This window comes from Volvox carteri (genome assembly GCF_000143455.1).
Source record: "Volvox carteri f. nagariensis unplaced genomic scaffold VOLCAscaffold_112, whole genome shotgun sequence".
Taxonomy (NCBI): Eukaryota; Viridiplantae; Chlorophyta; class Chlorophyceae; order Chlamydomonadales; family Volvocaceae; genus Volvox; species Volvox carteri.
The window spans coordinates 58,220-63,992 of record NW_003307655.1 but is presented as its reverse complement, the minus strand read 5'-3'; positions in this window follow the sequence as shown (position 1 = coordinate 63,992).

Genomic DNA, 5,773 nt, shown 5'->3' with positions numbered 1-5,773 from the left:
AACTTGCTGCTGCCGCCGTTGATTCCGGCACAGATTCCACGGGATGTGCTGATGGTGCGTGCTGGACCCGAAAATGCCACTGACGTTTCAGAAGTCGGCATGGGTCAGAAGCATGAGCATGAGGGTGCACCCAAACACACCCGGGAAGGTAAACACTGCCAGGCTAGTGGTGGCCACGGATGAAGCTATTGCCCCCTTCTTCACACAATCTCATAGCTTTGTAAGCGAAGCGTCGAGAAAACTAAAGTTTCCTGTGAATTGGGAGTGCCGCTGTACGATTTGCATGGACTTGTGTGCGTGGTTGTGCTGGTTACTTCGGGTGTTTGGGTACTACCGCCCTGAAGTAGTTGGTCTGCAGGCCCTAGTTGTCGCTTCGGGGGAGTGCACCCACACCCGGCCCTGTTTTCATTGCTTGCCAGCTACATATGTTTCCTTTTTGCAACGAAGGCTTCCCGCGAAAACATACATGAATACGCACTGGAGCACATGTTCCTCGCATCTCGAGAGGCCTTTTTGGCCTGGGCCGGCTACTACCCCCTCAAGGCATACATGCACGAACACAGGGTATTTTTTTATTCCAGCATTCCAATCGGCGGCCAGCGACGAGCGGCCAGCTACATTATTACATTTTTTGCATGAATAGGGGGATCGATGCCCTCCGACTCCAACGGACGATTTGCATGGATTTGCGTGCGTGGTTGTGCTGGTTACTTCAGGTGTTTGTGTACTACCGCCCTGAAGTAGTTGGTCTGCAGGCCCTAGTTGTCGCTTCGGGGGAGTGCACCCACACCCGGCCCTGTTTTCATTGCTTGCCAGCTACATATGTTTCCTTTTTGCAACGAAGGCTTCCCGCGAAAACATACATGAATACGCACTGGAGCACATGTTCCTCGCATCTCGAGAGGCCTTTTTGGCCTGGGCCGGCTACTACCCCCTCAAGGCATACATGCACGAACACAGGGTATTTTTTTATTCCAGCATTCCAATCGGCGGCCAGCGACGAGCGGCCAGCTACATTATTACATTTTTTGCATGAATGAATTGCAGGTCCCCATTTCTTATGTGTTATGCTGGTGTGCACTGACGGCACGGACCCGAACAATACATCGATAGAGCCCTGTTTGCAGCTGGTTGCTGACGCATTACCTGCACCTTGGTATGCAGTAGGTTGTATCAACCTAATCGCATCGCATTTTTTCTGTTCTTTTGTCGTACGGCACGGTGCACAGGTTCAGCCGTAGCACTCGTACAGTACGGCATGTGCCGTATGCTTGGTGCTGTCGTACATCCATCTGCCAGACCTGCTCGGTTAGCTCAGTCGGTAGAGCGCACGGCTGTTAACCGTAAGGTCGACGGTTCGATCCCGTCATCGAGCGCAGAGTGGTGAGGATGTGCAGGGGTCGTAGCTCAAATGGTAGAGCGCCCGCTTAGCATGCGATGCTGAGCGCCGCAGATGATATGCGGGAGGTAGGGGGATCGATGCCCTCCGACTCCAACGGACAGAACTATTACTGTGTGCACGTGCACTCAACCCATTGAAACACGACAGGCTTTATGCTGGGGAAGGTGATAAGGAAGGAAGGTACAGAGTGTGCTGTCCCGGGAAGGCTGTTTTGGAAGTGATCCCGGGACAGATTCTTGAACAGAAGAGGCTGGATGGATGCCAATCGATCCATTACTGATGGCCGAGATGATGGAACCACTGGTGTAGTGACACACCTGCAAAAGCCGACCCGGAGTGGAAACTTGCTGCTGCCGCCGTTGATTCCAGGCACAGATTCCACGGGATGTGCTGATGGTGCGTGCTGGACCCGAAAATGCCACTGACGTTTCAGAAGTCGGCATGGGTCAGAAGCATGAGCATGAGGGTGCACCCAAACACACCCGGGAAGGTAAACACTGCCAGGCTAGTGGTGGCCACGGATGAAGCTATTGCCCCCTTCTTCACACAATCTCATAGCTTTGTAAGCGAAGCGTCGAGAAAACTAAAGTTTCCTGTGAATTGGGAGTGCCGCTGTACGATTTGCATGGACTTGCGTGCGTGGTTGTGCTGGTTACTTCGGGTGTTTGTGTACTACCGCCCTGAAGTAGTTGGTCTGCAGGCCCTAGTTGTCGCTTCGGGGGAGTGCACCCACACCCGGCCCTGTTTTCATTGCTTGCCAGCTACATATGTTTCCTTTTTGCAACGAAGGCTTCCCGCGAAAACATACATGAATACGCACTGGAGCACATGTTCCTCGCATCTCGAGAGGCCTTTTTGGCCTGGGCCGGCTACTACCCCCTCAAGGCATACATGCACGAACACAGGGTATTTTTTTATTCCAGCATTCCAATCGGCGGCCAGCGACGAGCGGCCAGCTACATTATTACATTTTTTGCATGAATAGGGGGACCGATGCCCTCCGACTCCAACGGACGATTTGCATGGACTTGCGTGCGTGGTTGTGCTGGTTACTTCGGGTGTTTGTGTACTACCGCCCTGAAGTAGTTGGTCTGCAGGCCCTAGTTGTCGCTTCGGGGGAGTGCACCCACACCCGGCCCTGTTTTCATTGCTTGCCAGCTACATATGTTTCCTTTTTGCAACGAAGGCTTCCCGCGAAAACATACATGAATACGCACTGGAGCACATGTTCCTCGCATCTCGAGAGGCCTTTTTGGCCTGGGCCGGCTACTACCCCCTCAAGGCATACATGCACGAACACAGGGTATTTTTTTATTCCAGCATTCCAATCGGCGGCCAGCGACGAGCGGCCAGCTACATTATTACATTTTTTGCATGAATGAATTGCAGGTCCCCATTTCTTATGTGTTATGCTGGTGTGCACTGACGGCACGGACCCGACCAATACATCGATAGAGCCCTGTTTGCAGCTGGTTGCTGACGCATTACCTGCGCCTTGGTATGCAGTAGGTTGTATCAACCTAATCGCATCGCATTTTTTCTGTTCTTTTGTCGTACGGCACGGTGCACAGCTTCAGCCGTAGCACTCGTACAGTACGGCATGTGGCGTGCAACGCGTATGCTTGCTGCTGCCGTACATCCATCTGCCAGACCTGCTCGGTTAGCTCAGTCGGTAGAGCGCACGGCTGTTAACCGTAAGGTCGACGGTTCGATCCCGTCATCGAGCGCAGAGTGGTGAGGATGTGCAGGGGTCGTAGCTCAAATGGTAGAGCGCCCGCTTAGCATGCGATGCTGAGCGCCGCAGATGATGTGCGGGAGGTAGGGGGATCGATGCCCTCCGACTCCAACGGACAGAACTATTACTGTGTGCACGTGCACTCAANCCATTGAAACACGACAGGCTTTATGCTGGGGAAGGTGATACGGAGGAAGGTACAGAGTGTGCTGTCCCGGGAAGGCTGTTTTGGAAGTGATCCCGGGACAGAGTCTTGAACAGAAGAGGCTGGATGGATGGCAATCGATTCCATTGCTGATGGCCGAGATGATGGAACCACTGGTGTAGTGACACACCTGCAAAAGCCGACCGGAGTGGAAACTTGCTGCTGCCGCCGTTGATTCCAGGCACAGATTCCACGGGATGTGCTGATGGTGCGTGCTGGACCCGAAAATGCCGCTGACGTTTCAGAAGTCGGCATGGGTCAGAAGCATGAGCATGAGGGTGCACCCAAACACACCCGGGAAGGTAAACACTGCCAGGCTAGTGGTGGCCACGGATGAAGCTATTGCCCCCTTCTTCACACAATCTCATAGCTTTGTAAGCGAAGCGTCGAGAAAACTAAAGTTTCCTGTGAATTGGGAGTGCCGCTGTACGATTTGCATGGACTTGCGTGCGTGGTTGTGCTGGTTACTTCGGGTGTTTGTGTACTACCGCCCTGAAGTAGTTGGTCTGCAGGCCCTAGTTGTCGCTTCGGGGGAGTGCACCCACACCCGGCCCTGTTTTCATTGCTTGCCAGCTACATATGTTTCCTTTTTGCAACGAAGGCTTCCCGCGAAAACATACATAAATACGCACTGGAGCACATGTTCCTCGCATCTCGAGAGGCCTTTTTGGCCTGGGCCGGCTACTAACCCCCTCAAGGCATACATGCACGAACACAGGGTATTTTTTTATTCCAGCATTCCAATCGGCGGCCAGCGACGAGCGGCCAGCTACATTATTACATTTTTTGCATGAATAGGGGGACCGATGCCCTCCGACTCCAACGGACGATTTGCATGGACTTGCGTGCGTGGTTGTGCTGGTTACTTCGGGTGTTTGTGTACTACCGCCCTGAAGTAGTTGGTCTGCAGGCCCTAGTTGTCGCTTCGGGGGAGTGCACCCACACCCGGCCCTGTTTTCATTGCTTGCCAGCTACATATGTTTCCTTTTTGCAACGAAGGCTTCCCGCGAAAACATACATGAATACGCACTGGAGCACATGTTCCTCGCATCTCGAGAGGCCTTTTTGGCCTGGGCCGGCTACTACCCCCTCAAGGCATACATGCACGAACACAGGGTATTTTTTTATTCCAGCATTCCAATCGGCGGCCAGCGACGAGCGGCCAGCTACATTATTACATTTTTTGCATGAATGAATTGCAGGTCCCCATTTCTTATGTGTTATGCTGGTGTGCACTGACGGCACGGACCCGAACAATACATCGATAGAGCCCTGTTTGCAGCTGGTTGCTGACGCATTACCTGCACCTTGGTATGCAGTAGGTTGTATCAACCTAATCGCATCGCATTTTTTCTGTTCTTTTGTCGTACGGCACGGTGCACAGGTTCAGCCGTAGCACTCGTACAGTACGGCATGTGGCGTATGCTTGGTGCTGCCGTACATCCATCTGCCAGACCTGCTCGGTTAGCTCAGTCGGTAGAGCGCACGGCTGTTAACCGTAAGGTCGACGGTTCGATCCCGTCATCGAGCGCAGAGTGGTGAGGATGTACAGGGGTCGTAGCTCAAATGGTAGAGCGCCCGCTTAGCATGCGATGCTGAGCGCCGCAGATGATATGCGGGAGGTAGGGGGATCGATGCCCTCCGACTCCAACGGACAGAACTATTACTGTGTGCACGTGCACTCAACCCATTGAAACACGACAGGGTTTATGCTGGGGAAGGTGATAAGGAAGGAAGGTACAGAGTGTGCTGTCCCGGGAAGGCTGTTTTGGAAGTGATCCCGGGACAGATTCTTGAACAGAAGAGGCTGGATGGATGCCAATCGATTCCATTGCTGATGGCCGAGATGATGGAACCACTGGTGTAGTGACACACCTGCAAAAGCCGACCCGGAGTGGAAACTTGCTGCTGCCGCCGTTGATTCCAGGCACAGATTCCACGGGATGTGCTGATGGTGCGTGCTGGACCCGAAAATGCCGCTGACGTTTCAGAAGTCGGCATGGGTCAGAAGCATGAGCATGAGGGTGCACCCAAACACACCCGGGAAGGTAAACACTGCCAGGCTAGTGGTGGCCACGGATGAAGCTATTGCCCCCTTCTTCACACAATCTCATAGCTTTGTAAGCGAAGCGTCGAGAAAACTAAAGTTTCCTGTGAATTGGGAGTGCCGCTGTACGATTTGCATGGACTTGCGTGCGTGGTTGTGCTGGTTACTTCGGGTGTTTGTGTACTACCGCCCTGAAGTAGTTGGTCTGCAGGCCCTAGTTGTCGCTTCGGGGGAGTGCACCCACACCCGGCCCTGTTTTCATTGCTTGCCAGCTACATATGTTTCCTTTTTGCAACGAAGGCTTCCCGCGAAAACATACATGAATACGCACTGGAGCACATGTTCCTCGCATCTCGAGAGGCCTTTTTGGCCTGGGCCGGCTAC